The 22,538-nt window shown below is 38.7% G+C and overlaps 1 long non-coding RNA gene across 1 annotated transcript in view; it reads left to right on the plus strand.

Moving 5' to 3' along the window:
- Nucleotides 1-22,538, plus strand: part of LOC122812300 — a 518,343-nt gene that overhangs the window by 409,850 nt on the left and 85,955 nt on the right. The window lies entirely within an intron of this gene.

The following is a 22,538-nucleotide window of genomic DNA, read 5'->3' on the forward strand; positions in this document are numbered from 1 at the left end:
ATGTCTAAGCTCACAGTAAATTATCTCTTACTTAACTTGTTGCTATTTGTGAAAGATGCACTTAACTAGTCAAATTTGAGACCACAATTCCACAAATAAACCCATTTGGTGAGTATCACTCACCTACACCACAATCTGCACATACCCATACTAAATTATCATATGCTGAGGTACTAAAAACTTTGGCCAAGCCACAAGAGACTAGTAGGGATAAATCTCAGTGTTAACTAAACATTGTGACATCAATTAGCAACAACAGAAGTGAGATTCATGAGGAAATAGTACATCCTAGACCAATTACACAAAAGCAGTCTTCAAACACAAATAGAAATGTGCCAGTGACTGTTGACTCCATAATAATACACACAGATTCCACACACACAAGGCCTAACAAGGCATGGTGACAGTGACCTGTTTCATAGGAGCCAAAATTGCTAATGCTACAAGGGCCCTTAGGACCCTTGAACCAGACATATGTGAGTACAGGATGATAATGGTCCATGATGGGGTACACTTAACCCTGAGAGATATGAGGGAAGACATGATAGGGCTCCCCATGCACATCACAAATGCAGCAAAGACCCTAATATTTAACGGAATGTGTTAATCACAAAAAATTACGCTGATGTATAAAGAAAATATTATTGGCTTTAACAGTTCAACATGTGTCAGCATGAGATGTGATGCTTGACAACCATTCTAACTTCACCAGTAATGACAGGCAGTTTTAATTCAAAGACTTGGGCATACTGGCAAAAACTTTTTGCAGCCTCCATTGTGACGTTTTTAGGCAGAGCCCAGCTGATAAACCTCCTAACCTAATTTCCAAAACAAATCAATCGTTGAACCATATCAAGATGGCTCTGCTTAACACTAGAAGTCTAAACAACAAACTGCTGGACCTTGAGGTCCTCCTGCTTTTGGAGCACATCCATGTATGTGTTGTTATAGAAACCTAGTTTAAGTGATGAAAGACAACTTCCCTCAATACCTGGGTTTTGTACATAGCACTCATTTAGACCTGAATGGAGTTTGGGTGGTTTATCCATATTTGTTAGACACCACATTACCTTAAGATAGATACCCAGAGGCACTCAAGCAGAGCTTACTGAGATTTAAATCATGTTAAAACATATAATCTATCAGTTCACAGCATGCTACATAACCCCTTCTGTGACTCCATAAAATCACACAACCTCTTCCTCTGAACCTAGCAACTATCTTGGTCCCAGATGAGTGGATCACAGCTGTTGTGATGTCACTTCACAAGGGTAGCCTCACCAGCCTAATGTATGTTATATGAAAGGTCACAGAAAGTATCATAACTGACATAATTAGCTATGATATCAAAAATCTTATCAAACTTGAACCCCACAAGTTTGGCTTTGTCAAAGGTAGATCCTGTTTAAAGAATCCTCTGAAGTTCTTTGAGGGATTTGTTCAGGCAGCAGATTGTGGACAAGCTTGTCCTTGCAGAGTGCCTTGATGCCATTAAGGCATTTTGTACCACACCACATGCAAGTATTGTAAACAAATAGAAGGGGCTCTAAATTGATTCATATGAGGGAAGGTGCATAGCTAATAAGCTTAGAAATAGCATTCACTCATTAAGAGTAGGGAGTGCATACTGCGAGAGCAAGGTGACCAGTGGAGTTCAGCAGGGATCTATGCTGGAACCTCTGCTGTTCAACACCTACTTCTCTGATCTCCACTTATTAAATGAGAATTTCTGATTAACAAAGTTTATGGATGATTGCACACTGGGAGTTGTCATTAAGTCTCCCTCTGACATGCATGCACTCAAGCACTGGCTTACAATTGTTAATAGCTGAAATACCAAAAATCTGCTCAAGGTCAATGCCAAAGACTACAACATTGTATCATTTGGAAAGCACCCCTAGCTCCTGCTTAAAGCAGAGATAACACACCACTTTAAAATGAAAAAGTCATGTGAGACTTGGGAATTTGGATGTGACAGCTCCCTCAGATCACATTGCAACAGTGGTGAGAAAATCCTTTTACCTTGCACAGCTCACAGCAAAAGGTATTTCTTCCAGATCAAAAGAAGTGTTTGCCTCCTTGTACTCCACATTGATTATACCCAAAACTGAGTAAAATGCCCACTTTGGAATGTACCTCACTAAACATATCAAGCAATTGGAAATGCCCCAGATAATGGTAACTTAAAAGGCCAGGGGATTAAAAACCTATAAAGAAATGCTGGAGACTTTATGCCTATACTCAGTTTCATGTAGATTATGTAAAGGTTATCAGTATCTTACTTATAGGAGCATAAGGGATCCCATAGTGGCATAGTTTGAGAACTGCTGTACCTTAATAAGTCAAACAGTTCAACCAACAGTAAGGCAGGGATCTAAATCTACTCTAACAAATAAAAAAGAGAAAAACGAGGGATAGGTTTGTCACGCAGTACCTGCTCCTTCTGTAAAATAAAACTCCCCTCTAGGTTAAACAGTGTAACATACTGTCTGCCTCTAAAGATGAGCTGAACAACCCATTGTATAAGTAGCCTGTCCTTCCTTGAAAAGAGAGGCAAGGCCTAAGGCTAGGTGCTAGTAAGGCAGAAAAGGTCACACAGCTCAGATGCCTTGTAATTCCTATGATCCTATGATTTATTCAGGTTTCAGGAAGTGGATTCCTTGATTCTACTCACTTGTAGCACTGGTCATTCTATAATATCTACTGCCGCATTAACACTTTTCCAAAGATAATACCATTACCTTATATTAGGCACAGTTTTCATTTTCCTAGTGATATCCAGACCATCACCATCATATAATAACCCTGCATTACAAGCTAGATAGTCTTCTCTGAAGCCACAGATCTTTTCACAGCATTTATTCACTCACAGAGTGTATTTTGTCTGGGACACAGATGTTGGTCTTTTCCTTGCTCAGACCAGGAGAAGGCCGGTGCTCATCCTCAGTTCAAGACCTTATAGATACACCAGAGTCAGAGAACATTTAATTGGTTTTGCTCTCACCTTTTCACAGCATTTATTCACTCACAGAGTGTATTTTGTCTGGGACAGAGATGTTGGTCTTTTCCTTGCTCAGACCAGGAGAATGCCGGTGCTCATCCTCAGTTCAAGATCTTATAGATACACCAGAGTCAGAGAACATTTAATTGGTTTTGCTCTCGCCTTGATTATGCTGATTACTTTTCTTGACAACATTTTCTAGTCATTCCTAATTCACTGTTACCTTTCCTGGCCTAATGTTCTAAATACCCAACACCATCTCACTACAAAACAAGAAGTCTGCTACCCCTTTTCCTTACATACCATTTTATTTTTAACTCAGTTCCAAAGCCTAGATAGTTAAGTCTGTCACAGGGAGTAATTTGATTGCCATTTTCTAAGTCTCTGTTCATTTGTATGAAATAATCTTTACACTTTTTAACAGAATTAGAAAGGCCACTGCAGGGAGGCATTGGGCACCTGTGAGAGGAGGCACAGACTTAGTGCTAGAGATTTTTTTCCCTAACACAAAGGCTTCTGCCTTCTTGGTAGAAAATGTGGATTCATAAATTCTCTGTCCTCAAGTTGGGAACAAATGCACCACAGGGTTCTTAACCTGATCAGGGAATGAATGATCTTTTACCAATAAAAGGAATAAAAGGAATAAAAAAGGCAGTCTGGTGTGGGGAGGGGGCTACCTGATGCTGGGCATGTTGTTGTTGTTTGACTTTCGGCTTTTCCAGGTTAGGGGTCACCACAGCAGGACTCTGGTCCGCTAATGATTGGCAGTAGATTTTTACAGTGCCGAGTTGCCAGCTCAATGCCCAACCTTCAGCGAAGGCACGCCCATTCACGCATGTCTTGTGGATTAAAGAAAAAAAACACTGAGCACCTCCAGTGCTTTAAAGTAACTAAGATGTCTGCTTCAGTTTTACTGTTTGTATAAGATGGCTCTGTCAATCAGATATCAATCAAGCCTTTAAAGTAGGCTGCAGTGATACTTGTTGCTCTAAAGAAATATGTTTCCTGGGAGTGAAGGCGAATATTCTCTAGCCTTGTCTCAGAAAGAAACCAGAAGAACTTTCACTTTGGAAAGGTGAATACATAAGGGATAATGTTGCAGTTCCTTTAATAATTTTTCTGAATTCACCCTGCCTACCTTGGATCCCGGGAACTACCATCCCATCAGTCTGATGAGCCTGATCTGCAAGGGCATGGAACGCATTATCATGAAACTTATAAACAAAGACATTGGCAACCTTCAAACACTGGACCCCACTCAGTTTGGGTTCATGAAGGGCCGATCTTGTCTCCTGAACCTGATTGACTTCTTCAAATTAGTCTCCAGAACTATGGACGATGGTAAGTCATTCCATACAGCCTATCTGGACCTGTCCACGGCCTTCAACACCATCCCCCACTCTGGAATCATAGATAAACTTACTAAGCTGGGCATAAATCCCTACATCACTCGATGGGTTGCCAACTGGCTTACTGACAGAACCCAGAGTGTAAAAGTAGCTGACTCCAAATCCATCTCCAGACAAGCGACAAGTGGAGTACCTCAGGGTTCAGTCCTGGGGCCGCTCTTGCTTGGCATCTACTTCTACAAAGTTTGCAGATAACTGCAAACTGGGAGCCATTGCTGAATCCCCAAATGATGTGGATATTCTACAAAAGGGTCTCACAGAAACAGATGCTTGGTGCCAGAGCCATGGGCTCAAGCTTATTGCCAAGAAATGTATAGTTATCCCCTTTGGGAAAAAATATGTACCCATGAATTACCACATAGGTGGCAGTACACTAAACACCAAAAGTGTGATGAGAGACTTAGGGAAACAGGTGGACAGCGGTCTCACCTTCAATAACCACATCGCCACAACAGTCAGGAAATCCTTCTATGTGGCATACCTCATCACTAAGGGCTTTTCATCCAGAAAAAAGGAGGTCATTGTCCCACTGTACTCATCCCTCATTAGACCCATTATAGAGTACAATGGCCCGTTTGGTATGTACCTCACAAGACACCTGCAACAGCTGGAAATAATGCAGAAATATCTCACCAAATGAATCACAGGCCTAAAGCAGATGCCCCATGCTGACCATCTAAAAAACTCCAGCTATGCTCTGTGGCATATCTTCTACTCAGAGGTGATCACTGCTTAACATACAAGGCCATATCAAACCCTGAGCTGTTGGACATACTCCACTTAAAGAAATTCCAATCCCTCAGAGCCACACACTCCAGGGATCTAAACCTTGTCATCACAATGAACAAAACATGCTGGAGGGATAGCTTCCTGACCCAGAGACTCCCCATACTCTGGAATAGACTGCTCATACATATAAAGCAGAACACCTCCTTGGCCCTCTTCAAAAAGAACCTTGACGATTGGATGGGAGGTAGGAAATTCACCCCGGGGATCATGTCAGTCACCCTGCTAGACAGGGGTCCAGGGAAGTAAATATTGTGGGAAGAAATATCCAGTGAATTGTTATGGCTAGGCTTGTATAGGCCCTAGGGCTGATAGCCTAGTACCAACCTATGAACCTATAAACCTATAATGCAGACCTTAACCCTAACTCTGCCCTTGTCCTTAACTCTAACCTTGTACTTTACCTTACAAAAACCCTTTCTGGAACACTACCACTGTTCAAACAAATTTAGCCTGAATGTAGTTGTGAAGCTCTGCCAGTGGGACTCCGAAAGGAAACTTTGCTTCTTTAAACAGTCTTGTTTTTTGTTCACTATTTAAGGCATTCTGTATGTTCATTTTTTGCAATGCAGGCATTAAGTTTGTATTCAATGCATTTGATCTCTCTGCCTCACTCTGTCTCTCTCTATATATATATATATATGTATATATATATATATATATATATATATATATATATATATATATATATATAAAGAGAGAAAGAGAGAGACAGAAAAAGAGTACCAGAAGACTGAACATCAAAACATCAATCCCAAAGGATCAACCTTCAAAGCAGTGAAAAAAATCATGTTTTTGCAGCCAGACAAGCCACCTGCACCCCTGCACCCCCCTGCACCCCTTGTTAGTTATATATACAAACTTTGAGATCATACAGCAGTGAGGAAAGAGCTAATAACTAAACCCAGTTGTCCCACAACCTCCCAGAAAGTAATGCCTGCAGAAGTGATCAGATGATTATTTGATCATGTCTGCCAGTATTACAGATGTTGGATGTTATGAATATTTGACTGTATGAAGTGTCCCATATATAAACATGGAGATCACACAAACTTGGGGAAGAGGAATACAGTGATAAAAATGCAGCACTCACTTTTTCTCTCTCACTCTTCTGTCCAATTCTGATTGCCTATACAATCACCTTCAAGTGTTGATATTCTGAGAATTGATCAACAGTCTGTTGACAAATCATATGCTTCCTATATGAGTCAGGTTATTCAACTCTAGTGTACTAAGTATAATGAATATAGAAATAAACGCTGCATAGACTGTCTACACACAGGAATAGTTGATTACAAATACAAATGCTTTTGTTCCTACTTTCCGTGGAACTTCTTCGAAACTACTGAATCAGTACACTGCAAGTCTTTATAAAAGTCATCACATCATGTGACTCATTAATGTTTGTTATTGTTATTTATCATTTTAATTTTTTTATCTTTTTTTATTGTTTTGTACCAGTGTAAAAAAGGTCTTAACATAGACTGATTTTTTTTTTTTTTTGCAAAAAAATTTCATATTTATAAAACTGTATGTTTTATTGATAAGTCACATGGCGAGTTGAGTTTTGTGAAGACTTTCAGTGTACTGAGTCAGTAGTTCTGAAGAAGTTCTATGGGAAGCAATAACAAAAACACAACTTTATAATAAATTATATCCTTGTGTAGACAGTCCTTGTGGTGTTTCTCTCAATACTAAGTATAATGTACAGAAAGTACGTACTCACCTATGGCAACTGTGTAAAATCTGCACTTGTAAAAGCAAATAACATGAATCTGCTTTCTAATTATCCACCATTCTTTGGTGGCAGTGTCACTTCAGATTTTTTTAAGTTGACAATTTGACAATTCATCATCTGGTACTAGACTTGGCTGTCCTAAGTGACTCAGTGAAATGCATTTTCCATCTTTAGACTTTCATTGGAGATATTAATATCTATGAGTAGTAAGTAAATAAGAACTAACAATCTACGGAAAACTGAAAGTTCTCAGCCCCATTACACTAGCCAGATACCACACAGTGTTTCACTTAAAATGCTGCTTTCAGGTGTTGTTAAAAAGTACAAAGTATTTATACAGCTGGCATCAAGGCCAACGCAGAACATAGTAAATGCAATCAAAATATAGTGCGAAAAGTGGATTAAATTAGAATTAAAGCAGATTATTAAATTTAAGATTAAGATTGTTTGGCACTGTGATCACCTTTTCCAGTTTTTCTCATTATTCTTTCAATCTGGAGATAGTTTCTCACAAGTTTTAAACAGCTCTTTTGTGACACTCTCTGCAGTCTGAAACACATCCACATTCTTTTTTTATACCTTTATTTTAGACAATTAACAAATGAATAAAGTAGACAGTTATGGTACAACTCTAACAGTTGGTAGGTTATAAACAATAAAACTAGTGAAAAGTACAGCTACCAAAATCATTGCTAAACTACTTCTCTATTATATTTTATATATAGAATATAATAAATGATTATATCTTCCGACATATCTATAATATTCTTATCCATAAATAATGAATAAGAAACTTTTTAATTATTAATTGATGCAAACAGCTCTCTTAAGAATATAATATTTTTATATCATTTATAGTAGAACTGTCATATTTTCTATATATCTAAAGTATTTATATGTGTGTTTAACATTAATAACAAAGTTATTCCATCATATAACAGAACTCAAAGTAGAAGAAAGCTGTACAAAATATCTATAAAGTCATATTAGCAAATAAGTAAACATGTTTCTTTTTAACTACAGGAGAGCAAGCCCCCTGTGCACCCCCTATGAAAATGGGAGACCCCTGCCAATTTACATTTAGCAGCTACACAGTTGCACAACACTAGAAGAAAGTCCAGCAGTCAACAATCCCTGAAAGTGGCTTTCAGCAATATCTCCTTCAAAATGTTTTCAACAAATTCCCTTCAAAACCTCATCATGTTCACATCATGTTATTGAAGAATTATGGCTTACTAAGCAGTTAAAGTATATTTTATTAGTAGATTATTTTTGTGTGAATTGTTTTTGAAATGTTTAACGGGTAACATAAGGTAGTTTCCTTTTGTTCGCTAAGCTACAAAATGTCACTGTGAACTTTCTCTTGCTGAGCTCTGAACTACCCCTTCCACTAAAGTCTTACCTCACTCTGGTAACCATCCTCACAGCCCCCATGACTTTTTCTGCTATGCCTCTCCTGTTCAAATAATTCTTAAGTGATATTGGCATTTCTTTCATGTCTCAGAAATAGAGATCAACATATCAGTCTTTCCACTGAGATAATAATAGATACATCTGAATAGATTTTTTTTGCCCTTTTCCTGTGCTGAAACTTATTTCTTTTCAAACTGTGTATGAACCACTGTTTTAAACCTAAATACAATGAAATGACTTTCTAACCGATGACAGTTTTTAGTGGCCTTAACACCATACCTCCCAATCTTTTAGCATAAGAAATCTGGACAAAGCCTAAAATAATGGGGTAAAAGCCTAAAATATGGACAGATTTTAAATATTGTTCTTATAAACTTAAAACATTGCTAGAATAAAGGATTTGTGTCAGCATGAATTTTCTGGAGGACATAAAAGTCTGAAACTCAAATGTATGTCTTTATTTAACAATTTCAGTCCTTGATTTTGACAGGAGAACACAAATTTTATGAGGAGCAGACCAAAAATATGAGACAAAAATCTGGACATTCTGCAAAAATCTGGACAGCCAAGAAATAAGCTTAACACTTCAAGTAATATTACAAGTACTGCAGTAAGTAATTTCTTATCTTATGCTCACTATAGCTATGTTTAGTGAGTAGAAAGTCTGAAATATAATACTTTACTTGGATTTCAAGCCATAAACTTCACATATCTAAAAGGAGAAGCAGTAAATATGTCAGCTTTCTACTTAGCTTTCTATTTTATAAAATAAACTATTATATTCAATTTCTTTAGCCTACATAGAACTAGTTGTACAATAAGCAACTGCTATAGACATCTAAACCTTTACTATCACCTTAGTAATACCTTGGGATATTCTTCTCAGATGTCAAGGCAAATGCAGATTACTTTGGCTGACCAACTTTGTTGATGACTGCAAGATGGGGGCAATCACTGACTCTTCAAATGATTCTAATATCCTACAGAAAGGTCTGATGCAGACTAATGATTGGTGTCAGAGCCATGGCTTAAAACTAAATGTGAAGAAGTGCATAATTAAACCTTTTGGGAAATCAAATACCCCTGCAAATTACAGCATTGATAGCACCTCCTAAGAGTACTCCCAGTTTTGACATATCTAGTTACTCAGATAGATAATAATTTGAACATTGACCACCATGTGTCCACAGTGGTGAGGAAATCCTTCTATGTAGCTCAACTTATAAGTAAGGACATGGCATCCAGATCTAAGGATGTCTTATTACCACTGTACTCAGCCGTCATCAGACCAATAATCAACTGCAATGTACCTTTTGGCATGTATCTCACCAGGCACCTGCAACACTTGGAGTGTCCTCAGAGGTTTCTCACAAAAAAATATATGGTATAACTAACATGCCATATGTGGATTGATTAAAAGCCACATCACTGTATTCAGTTTCCTACTGGTTACTGAGAGGGATCTGTGCCTGACCTACAAGGTAGTCTCTGACCCAACCCTGATGAGAGCTACCCATTCCAAAGATCTAAACCTGTTCTGTGACATAAATAGTTCATGCTGCAGAGAGATTTGTGTCCCAGAAATTGTCCCACCCCTGGAATAGGCTTCCTATTCATGTGAAGCAGAGCCCTTCCCTGGCAGTCTTCAAGTGCAATCTGGACCAATGGATGGAAAATCGCAAATTCCCTTCTGGGGTGGTGCACATATAACTTATGGACAGAAGAAGTCTGCAAAAATTGTCAACCCCCCCCTTCCCCTGCTGACCCTTGTTATCTTTTCCCTTGGGATAGAAAATTGAACAAAATCTAGTAAAACTGGGTAGGCTTGTAAGGACTCTTGAGCCATTAGCCTAGTAATCTTGTATGACCTATGAACCTATAACAGCTTGGAATGCATCTTTTACAATTTGTTTTGCATTAGTAGTCAGAGCATACTGCTTAGAAAACTACTTTACTCAATTTCAAAAGGGCTCTTAAGATAATTTTCTTTACCTGAGTTATTCTGGATGATTAACAGAAAAATTTCAACTCCAAGAACGTCAATACTTTATTACAGCAAAGCTTTCAGATATAAATCCTTCTTTAGTGCAACATACAATCTGTAACATTCTTTCAGTTTTTGTAAAAGAAGAGTAAAATCATTATTCTGCATGATTAAACTTCCTCTACAAACACCTGCTAAAGGCTCCTGTGGGGAGATTTCTGCTTAGCTTTCTATTTTATGAAAGACACAATTTCCTTTGCCTCCATAGAACCAGTGGTACAATTAGCAACTGCTACAGAAATCTAAACCTTTACTATCACCTTAACAATACCTTCTAGTATGACAGGCACTTAATCAAATGCATCTCCTTGCTTTGAAACAGATTACTTTTGCTCATGAAACAGTGCAATTCATTATCAACCTTCTAACCCAGAATTTGACAAATGGATGATAGACAGTAAATTCATGTTTGGGATGTTTAGAAACTGTGTGTTCATCAGGAGAAACCGATAAACTCTTATTACTTCTGGGTCACATGGCTCACCTTTTCAGTGGCCGCTCAGGCTGTAACCTTAGAATTAACCTATGAATCTATCAACACTTATTGAAAAAGTACTTCAGAAGGGCTGAAGCTACAACTCAATGTGTCCATGATAAGAATTCCTGTAGGATGTGGCCTACAGCCAATAAGACACCTCAGGTGAATGTCCATTCCAACATACAAATCACTATCCCATAGAAGAAGTAGGTGACTATTTCTCTCCTATTCATTCAGGAACCATGTCATTACCTGATTTTTTGATCTCACCTGTAGAGGTCAAAGCTTCAGGAGCACTTCCAGCATCTGCAGTCTTGGAATACAATAGTCTAGTGCCCCAACACAGAGATTTACAACTATGTGTTACATGACCTAGTCCCTGCACCATTCCTGGATTTGTCTGGTGCTCCAGCACAGAGATTTATGACTATGTGCTACATGACCTAGTCCCTGCACCATTCCTGGATTTGGTTCTCATAGCTTACATTTCCTACTGTGTGATGCTGAATAATCCACTTAAGCAAACAATGATTCCAATTACCCCTGAGAAGGAACTATATGCTTTTTGGAATCTTGGTTAACAAATATTTCATCTGGCAGCTACTTCAGAGTTTAAGAGCTGCTTTATGTAGTCAAGGGTTTCATCCCTTAGTTTCCATTTGCCTTCTGTCTGAATCTGAGCAAGTAATTTAACCAGGACTGTGTTTGAAAAGGTCCATGTGGATCAGTAATCTACCCTGATCAACATACAAACACCCAACCAAACAAAAAATACAGTCTTTGTCCTAAGGAAGCTAATGTGGCAATACCTATCTCATGTACTATACAGGCCTGGACCAGGGCAGATATGAAGTGAGATGTACAAATTTTTGGTGATGTTTACATTGACAGGAACTATAACAAAGAAGGGTAATTTCATGTTGTGGGTCAAACTTGCCAATGCAAACAATAAAACTACTCATTGTCAAAAATAAGAGTAATCTGGAAATGATGACTCTACATCCACTGGTAAATAACAATCTTTCTCTGCAGTTCCATGTGCCAATTAGGCATTATCTTAGCCTAAGCTGGTACATTATCAACATTGACCTCCTTTTTACACATTTTAAATAGGTATGGAGTGATCTTAGCCTGAGCTGGTACATTATCATCATCGACCTACATTTTACACATTTTTTATGGGTATGGAGTGAACTTAGCCTGAACTGGTACAGTATCATCATTGACGCCCTTTTTACACATTTTAATGGGGATGGAGTGATCTTAGCCTAACTTGGTACATTATCATCATCGACATCCTTTTTACACATTCTCAGTGGGGATGGAGTGACCTTAGCCTGAGCTGGTACATTATCATCATCAACCTCCTTTTTACACATTTTTAATGGTGATGGAGTGATCTTAGCCTGAGCTGGTACATTATCATCATCGACCTCCTTTTACACATTTTTAATGGGGATGGAGTGATCTTAGCCTGAGCTGGTACATTATCATCATCGACCTCCTTTTTACACATTTTAATGGGGATGGAGTGATCTTAGCCTGAGCTGGTACATTATCATCATCAACCTCCTTTTTACACATTTTAATGGGGATGGTGTGATCTTAGCCTGAGCTTGTACATTATCATCATCAACATCCTTTTTACACATTTTTAATGGGAATGGAGTGATATTAGCCTGAGCTGGTACATTATCATCATCAACCTCTTTTTTACACATTTGCAGTGGGGATGGAGTGATCTTAGCCTGAGCTGATACATTATCATCATCGACCTCCTTTTTACACATTTTTAATTAGGATGGAGTGATCTTAGCCTGAGTTGGTACATTATCATCATCAACCTCCTTTTTACACATTTTTAATGGTGGTGGAGTGATCTTAGCCTCAGCTGGTACATTATCATCATCACCTCCTTTTTACACATTTTAATGGGGATGGAGTGACCTTAGCTTGAGATGGTACATTATCATCATCAATGTCCTTTTTACACATTTTAATGGGGATGGAGTGATCTTAGCCTGAGCTGGTACATTATCATCATTGACCTCCTTTTACACATTTTCAGTGGGGATGGAGTGATCTTAGCCTGAGCTGGTACATTATCATCATCGACCTCCTTTTTACACATTTTAATGGGGATGGAGTGATCTTAGCCTGAGCTGGTACATTATCATCATCAACATCCTTTTTACACATTTTTAATGGGAATGGAGTGATCTTAGCCTGAGTTGGTACATTATCATCATTGACCTCCTTTTTACACATTTCAATGGTGATGGAGTGATCTTAGCCTAAGCTGGTACATTATCATATTGACCTCCTTTTTACACATTTTAATGGGGATGGAATGATCTTAGCTTGAGCTGGTACATTGACATCATCGACCTCCTTTTTACACATTTTCAATGAGGAAGTAGTGATGTTAGCCTGAGATGGTACATTATCATCATCAACCTCTTTTTTACACATTTTCAATGGGGGTGGAGTGATCTTTGCCTGAGCAGGTACATTATCATCATCAACCTCCTGTTTACAAATTTTCAATGTAGATGGAGTGATCTAAGCCTGAGCTGGTACATTATCATCATCGACCTCCTTTTTACACATTTCTAATGAGGACGGCGAGATCTTAGCCTGAGCTGGTACATTATCATCATCAACCTCCTTTTTACACATTTTTAATGGGGGTTGAATGATCTTAGCCTGAGTGGGTACATTATCATCATCAACCTCCTTTTTACACATGTTCAATGGGGATGGAGTGACCTTACTCTGAGCTGTTACATTATCATCATCAACCTCCTTTTTATACATTTTCAATTGGGATGGAGTGTTCTCACCCTAAGCTGGTACATTATCATCATCAACCTCCTTTTTATACATTTTAATGGGGATGGAGTGATCTTAGCCTGAGCTGATGCATTATCATCATTGACTTCCTTTTTACCCATTTGTGATGGGGATGAAGTGTCATGTCAAATTTCAGGGTCATTCTCTTATCGTCTGTAACAGCCATGCCCAACTGTCACATGTCTTCTGTCATACAACACACCCATCTTTTGGTTATATATCCTCTTCTGTTACCTTCTTCCTGCCTCTCCCAAACCTTCTTTGCCAAATTGCCTTCTTTCCTGCACATGTGAACAAACCACCGTAATCTGTTCTCCTTGACCATCTCTGTGACTGTGGCTACTATCGCTTACACCCTTATGTCCTCATTCTATCTTCTGCCCTAGAGTTACCTACTACCATCTTGGGTGCTTTGTCTCTTTCACTTCAATTTTTTCAGTTGCTCTGCCTTCACTGCACAGGTTGCCCAGGTTTCTGTGCAGTACAAAAGCACTGGTCACACCCTTGTTTTGGCTTGAACTAGTGCATCCCCCCACTGCAAGAATTTCATGTGGAGTCAGGTTTATATGTCTTAAGAGCCAAAAGGGGGATTCCAGTAATGCAGAAAGTCAGATATTCTGTGCTTCTTTCTGATGGAAAAAAGTGGTATTCTGATGAAATTCAAATCGCTCCTGAAAACAGAAATGTATTGCACCAGAAGCAAGTAGGACTTATCCGATTTATGTCAAATTTTACTTGATATATCTCTAGTTGTGCCTCTAGGTAGACAGATAATTTCAGATGCTCCTTACAAAGTGTAGTGAGATATGTGTCCGTCTTACTTATAATACAATTATCCATTTCTAAGATGTTTTTGGTTTTCCCAGGTCACAATGTCTGCCCTTGAGGTTTTGAGTCTAGCTTGTCCTGAGCTGGTACATTATCACCACTGTCCTCCTTTTTACACATTTTCAATGTGGATGGAGTGACCTTAGCATGAACTGGTACATTATCATCATCAAACTCCTTTTTACACATTGCATTGGGGATAGAGTGATCTTAGCCTGTGCTGGTACATTATCATCATCAACCTCTTTTTTACACATTTGCAATGGGGATGGAGTGACCTTAGCATGAGCTGGTACATTACCATCATTGACCTCCTTTTTACTCATTTTCAATCAGGATGGAGTGATCTTAGCGTGAGCTGGTACATTATCATAATTGACCTCTTTTTTACACATTTTCAATGGGGATGGAGTGATTTAGCCTGAGCTGGTACATTATCATCATCAAACTCCTTTTTACACATTTTAATGGGGGGTGGAGTGATCTTAGTCTGAACTGGTACATTATTATCATCGACCTGCTTTTTACACATTTTCAATGGGGTTGGAGTGACCTTACCCTGAGCTGTTATATTATCATCATCGACCTCCTTTTTATACATTTTAATGGGGGTGGATTGATCTTAGCCTGAGCTGATGCATTATCATCATTGACTTCCTTTTTACCCATTTTTGATGGGGATGAAGTGTCAAGTCAAATTTCAGGGTCACTCTCCTATCTTCTGTAACAGCCATGCCCAACTGTCACATGTCTTCTGTCATACAACACACCCATCTTTTGGTTATATATCCTCTTCTCTTACCTTATTCCTGCCTCTCCCAAATCTTATTTAGCAAATTGTCTTCTTTCCTGTACATGTGAACAAACCACTGTAATCTGTTCTCCTTGACCATCTCTGTGACTGTGGCTACTATCGCTTACAGTCTTATGTCCTCATTTTATCTTCTGCCCTACAGTGTTCTACTACCATCTTGGGTGCTTTGTCTCTTTCACTTCATTTTTTTCAGCTGTTCTGCCTTCATTGCCCAGGTTGCCCAGGCTTCTGTGTAGTACAAAAGCACTTGTCACACCCTTGTTTTGACTTGAGCTAGTGCATCCCCCCACTGCAAGAACTTCATGTGGAGTCAGGTTTATATGTCTTAAGAGCCAAAAGGGGGGTTCCAGTAATGCAGAAAGTCAGATATTCTGGGCTTCTTTCTGATGGAAAAAAGTGGTATTCTGATGAAATTCAAATCGCTCCTGAAAACAGAAATGTATTGCACCAGAAGCAAGTAGGACTTATCTGGTTTATGTCAAATTTTACTTGATATATCTCTAGTTGTGCCTCTAGATAGACAGATAATTTCACATGCTCCTTACAAAGTGTAGTGAGATATGTGTCCGTCTTACTTATAATACAATTATCCATTTCTAAGATGTTTTTGGTTTTCCCAGGTCGCAATGTCTGCCTTTGAGGTTTTGAGTCTAGCTTGTCCTGAGCTGGTACATTATCACCACCGACCTCCTTTTTACACATTTTAATGGGAATGGAGTGATCTTAGCTGAATTGGTACATTATCAACATTGACCTCCTTTTTACAGATTTTAATGGGGATGGAATGATCTTAGCCTGAGCTGGTAGATTTTCATCATCATCGACCTCTTTTTTACACATTTTAATGGGGATGGAGTGATCTTAGCCTGAGCTGCTATATTATCATCATCAACATCCTTTTTACACATTTTAATGGGGATGGAGTGATCTTAGCCTGAACTTATACATTATCATCATCAAACTCCTTTTTACACATTTTAATGGGGATGGAGTGATCTTAGCCTGAGCTGCTATATTATCATCATCAACATCCTTTTTACACATTTTAATGGGGATGGAGTGATCTTACCCTGAGCTGTTACACTATCATCATCGACCTTGTTTTTACACATTTTCAGTGGGGATGAAGTGATCTTAGCCTGAGCTGGTACATTATCATCATCAACCCCCTTTTTACACATTTTTGATCGGGATGAAGTGACATGTTAGATTTCAGGGTCACTCTCCTATCTTCTCTAACAGTCATGCCCAACTGCCACATGTCTTCTGTCATGCAACACACCCATCTATTGGTTATATATCCTCTTCTCTTACCTTATTCCTGCCTCTTCCAAATCTTCTTTAGCAAATTGTCTTCTTTCCTACACATGTGAACAAACTATTGTAATCTGTTCTCCTTGACCATCTCTGTGACTGTGGCTACTTTCGCTTACACTCTTATGTCCTCATTTTATCTTCTGCCCTACAGTGTCTTACTACTATCTTGGGTGCTTTGTTTGTATCACTTCAGTTTTTTCAGCTGTTCTGCCTTCATTGCCCAGGTTGCCTAGGTTTCCATGCAGTACAAAAGCACTGGTCACACCATTGTTTTGGCTTGAACTAGTGCATCCCCCACTGCAAGAATTGCATGTGGAGGCAGGTTTATATGTCTTAAGGGCCAAAAGGGGGGGGGGGGTTCCAGTAATGCAGAAAGTCAGATATTCTGGGCTTCTTTTTGATGGAAAAAAGTGGTATTCTGATTAAATTCAAATCGCTCCTGATAACAGAAATGTATTGCACCAGAAGCAAGAAGGGCTTTTCTGTTTTATGTCAAATTTTACTTGATATATCTCTATCTCTGATTTGCTGCGCTGTGTTCTCTTTATATCTCTAATTGTGCCTCTAGGTAAGACAGATAATTTCACATGCTAACCCTAGATATTTTCTTGGTATAGATTTTCCTAACTACCTTGATATTTATTTATTTACTGATGTTTGATTACCAGGAAAGTCGGACTGGGTAGGAGCTCACTTTCAACAGAGACCTGGAGAGAAAAACTCCTAAATATGTTATATATTACATGATGTGCTGGCTATGTATATTTGTTTTACTGTGGTAAGTGGGAGGCCTGTAAAATATGTAATCTGTATGATCTTGGGTTCTCATTTTATTTGAGTTTATACCTTCTTGAGATACAGTTGAGACTTCTGTGGGTATAGTCTTCAGAATCTCTTCATGTGTAAGGCTTGGGATGTGTATGCCACAGGATGTGGTCAGATGCTGAGAGTTTAACATCAATATTCTGGATATACTCGCCTGTCTTAGTCTCACTCATATTTAAGTTCCTGTCAAAGCCTATTGCATTTTCTGAGAGCATGTATGTATGTATGTATGTATGTGCTAGCAGCTGCAGGATCTCCTTTGTATAGGGTCCTTATGCACATCACTTATATAAAGCACCATATAGATTCATAGGTTCATAGGTTGGTACTAGGCTTTTGGCCCTAGGGCCTATGCAAGCCTACCCATAACAATTCCCTGGATATTTCTTCCCACAATATTTACTTCTCTGGGCCCCTGTCTAGCAGGGCGACCAACATGATTCCCCGGGGTGAATTTCCTATCTCTCATCCAATCATCAAGGTTCCTTTTGAAGAGGGCCAATGAGGTGCTCTGCTTGATATGTATGGGCAGTCTATTCCAAAGTATGGGGAGTCTCTGGGTCAGGAACCTATCCCTCCAGCATGTTTTGTTCATTGTGATGACAAGGTTTAGATCCCTGGAGTGTGTGGCTCTGAGGGCTTGGGATTTCTTTAAGTGGAGCATGTCCAACAGCTCAAGGTTTGATATGGCCTTGTATGTTAAGCAGAGATCGTCTCTGAGTAGACGATATGCCACAGATTATAGCTGGAGTTTTTTAGACGGTCAGTATATGGCATCTGCTTTAGGCCTGTGATTCTTTTAGTGAGGTATTTTTGTGGCCTTTCCAGCTGTTACAGATGTCTTGTGAGGTACATACCAAATGGGGCGTTGTACTCTATAATGGGTCTAATGAGGGATGAGTACAGTGGGACAATGAGTGGGACAATGACTTCCTTTTTTCTGGATGAAAATCCCTTAGTGATGAGGTGCATCACATAGAAGGATTTCCTGACTGTTGTGGCAATGTGGTTATCGAAAGTGAGACCACTGTCCACCTGTGTTGATAAGTCTCTCATCACACTTTCGATATTTAGTGTCCTGCCACCTATGTGGTAATTCATGGGTACGTGTTTTTTTCCAAAGGGGATAACTATACATTTCTTGGCATTAAGCTTGAGCCCATGGCTCTGGCACCAGGCATCTGTTTCTGCAAGGCGCTTTTGTAGAATATCCACATCATTTGGGGATTCAATAATGGCTCCCAGTTTGCAGTCATCTGCAAACTTTATTAGACAGAGTCCCTTAGTGTTGGCCTGTACTTCGGAGAAGTAGATGCCAAACAAGAGTGGTCCCAGGACTGAACCCTGAGGTACTTCACTTGTCACTTATCTGGAGCTGGATTTGGAGTCGGCTACTTTTACAGGGTTCTGTCAGTAAGCCAGTTATCAACCTGTCGAGTGACGTAGGGATTTATGCCCAACTTAGTAAGTTTATCTATGATTCCAGAGTGGGGGATGGTGTCAAAGGCCTTGGCGAGGTCCAGATGGGCTGTGTGGACTGCCTTACCCTTGTCCACAGATCTGGAGACTGATTCAAAGAAGTCAATCAGATTCATGAGACAAGATCGGCCCTTCACAAACCCAAACTGGGTGGGGTCCAGTGTTTGAAGGTTGCCAATGTCTTTGTTTATAAGTTCTATGATAATGCATTCCATGCCCTTGCAAATCAGGCTTGTCAGACTGATGGGACGGTAGTTCCCAGGATCCAAGGTGGATCCTCCCTTGTGGAGCGGGATAACTGTAGCGGTGCACCACTCAGTAGGCACGAAGCCTTTGGTGAGGCTATGATTAAACATGACACTTAGATGAGGTGCCAGTTCATTTTGTAGTTCATGCAGTACACAGCCTGGGATGTCATCTGGTCCCATGGATGCTGTATTCTTAGCTTTGGAGAGTGCCGTTTCTACCTGTGTGGCCGTAATTATCGGAATTTGGCAAACATTTGGTATTGAGATGGGCCCTTTAGGGGGTGAGAGGGAGGTGAAGTTGGCACTAAATTGATCTGCCAGGATATTGGCAATATCCTTGGGATCAGTATATTTAATGCCATTCTGTTGTAACTCAGAGCAGATCTGAGCATTGCCATTTAGATTCTTGACATAACTATAGAATGCCTTGTGGTTGTCTTTGGAATTTTTGGCAATTTTATTTTCGTAACTAGCTTTTGAGGATTTTATGAGGGATCTCAGCTTCTTACTGAGGCTGGTGAGGGAGTTTTTTGCATCCTGGGATTTTGCTCTTTTTTGCAGGAGTTTCTTCCTTCTGTTGTATAGTTTATTTATAGCAGGGGATCACCAGATTGGCTTCCTTTTTTTGGACAAGAGCATCTTGATTCAATTTATACTACCAGTTTCAGAAGGGGAAAGAAAATTGAAAGAGTGTTAAATGTTTTTACTGCTTTGAAAGCTGTAAAATACTTAGTGCTGCCACACTGTGCTTTTATGTAGTCTGTGGAAAATTAACTGCTACAATGTACTACAAGATAAAAAAAAAGGGAAAAACTTTAGGAACACTAAGTGGTTTACATCTTTCAAGTTGTTAAACACTCAGGGCTCCCCACAGATAGCAAACGACTGCAGAAATACATCTGTGTTCCCATAATAGCATTAAAAGCTGTAATACACTTCCTGCTGCCAAAGCTGTTTCAGCTTCTCAATGCTGTTCTGCTGAGGCTGTTGTGCTCTAGCATAAAATTAGGACTTAACAACACTGGACGGTGGTACATGAAACACTCTTAAGCATCTTTCTTACATCAGAAAGGTGTTTAACAAAGTTTACCTTTCTCCCAGTTTCTGAGCATTATCATGCTGGTCCATGCACTACAATTAAATCAAACAACAGTCTATGAATATGCATGCCCTGCTACTGAACAAAAGTATTTGCAGATTATGTGGGTGGTGTATACTGGGATCGTCTGGACATTTTTAGGGTACATTTAGCACGGTAACTTATGTCCATCTATCTGAAAACTGTTATTAAAATATACAGTTCACAGGGACTTGGCCATAGAATGCAAACCTACTGTTTCAGTTCCACTAGAAGTAAATACATAGTGTGCAGTTCCCAACAAGCTGCATAACACATTCATAATGACAAGTAATAACACAAGCTGACTATAAATATGCACTTCTCAAACATTATCATTTTATTTTAAATGAATAATATTAGTGGCAACACTCAGCTTACCTTTCATAACATTTATGTTGAAGGTTGAATGTATAGGTTGCTTTAATGCTGTATGATTGATTCTACAGGTAATTGATGATTCTGTCTTTGCTAGTACAGTGATGTTACTTTGTACTTGATATGCCTTGTTTTCACCATGTAAGCGGATATCTGGTTTGCTTCCATGAAGCTCTATTTCATTCTTCCACCAGGTAACATGGATGTTTGGAGGGTAAAATCCAGCAGATGTACAGCTTAATGTCACATTTGTATTTTGCTGAATTTCCTTTGTTGGCCCAGAAATTGTTGGATGTGAAGGTTTTCCGTAAGTAAATGAAATGCTAAGAATCACTATAAATGTAGAATCACTGGCTGCGCATTTCATACAAAACAATTTATGATGGGTAATCAGCTCTGGTCATGAAATAATACTGATGATATTTTTGACTGTTTTAGTTTTTAAGTTCTGTAATGTTTTTTTTTACTCAACAGATTTTTATTTTTTTTTTTATTTTTATGAGTTAATTGTGATACAGTCACTATTAATTACAGATCAAGTTAACAGAAGTAGTTAATAATCATAACAATATGTACAATATTTACAAATGGTCCAATGAAAGGAAACAGAGAGAAAAAAAAAAAAACACATATGACATTTATAATTATATATTCCTTTAAGTTCACATTATTCCATGTCCCCTTTAAATTCATGAAGAGAAAGTTATGTCTTTTTGTAGTGTGTCTATGAGTATCAAGACTCTATTCCAAGGGTTGTTAATCCAACATCTGGGAAAAATTCTTTCTTCTTTAACTTTTATTTCTTTTAGTGCAGATTCCCTTAAAGAGAAACAGTCTTCATAACTTGGAGAGATTGTGGATTTCCATCTTCTTGTTATACATTTTCTGGCCACAGCCAGAATAGTCCATAAAAGAAGTTGATCTCTTTTATTAACAGTTATTAAGGCATCAACATTCAAAAAAATTAATGATTTTGTTAAAACAAATGTATCATTATAAATGGCTTGAAGAAATTTATTAATGTCATCCCAGAACTTTTTAATACAATCGTAAAATATATGTAACCAATCTGCAAGTTCTGTAATGTTCTGATTAATTTAACACTGTTAAAATGTTGTCAAAGACTGTTCTATGTGAGTTTTTGTTTCTTAAACCATCTATATTTTCCAAAATGTTGATGTAGCAAAATGTAAAATATACATATCAAAACTACTTAAACAAGAACATCAGATAACAAATAAAACTAGATTCCAACAATTCAGTAAAAAAGGACTAACACCCAAGTTGTGTTAGTGTCAATATATTAGGTAGTATAGCTGTAAGCATGGGTTCCTATTAAGTGATCGAAGACACGTTCTTTCAAATGCGCCTTAATCGAACTTAAAAGAACGAAAAGGCAAAGTAATGAAGCGGCTTTTAAAGAATTTGCTTGGCCGCTTCTGTTACTTTGGCATTTTCGGCACTGTAGTGCAATCTCGGAGTTGGTATATTTAAGTAGGGGGGTGGGGGGCACAGACCCCCACATCGGGGTGTGTGGGGTGTGGAGCCCCCCACTTTATGTATTGTTTTAAAGTTTTTTGTTTTGTTTTGGAACAGTGATTTTTTTGCTGTTCTGAGTGTTTGGGATTGTAAGCTTTCGCTTACATAGGGTCGATAAATCAGCATTTGCTGATTTAATATAGACCTGTAAGCATGGGGCCCTAGCAAAGAAATATCTGATTACATGCCTCAGCATTCAATAAAACTATAACTGCTTGTCCAAAAAATTATAAACAGATAAATATATATGGAGGTGTCTTTGTCAAGTTTC

The sequence above is a fragment of the Protopterus annectens genome, chromosome 9.part0, assembly GCF_019279795.1.
Source record: "Protopterus annectens isolate FY-2018-M chromosome 9.part0, PAN1.0, whole genome shotgun sequence".
NCBI lineage: Eukaryota > Metazoa > Chordata > Ceratodontiformes > Protopteridae > Protopterus > Protopterus annectens.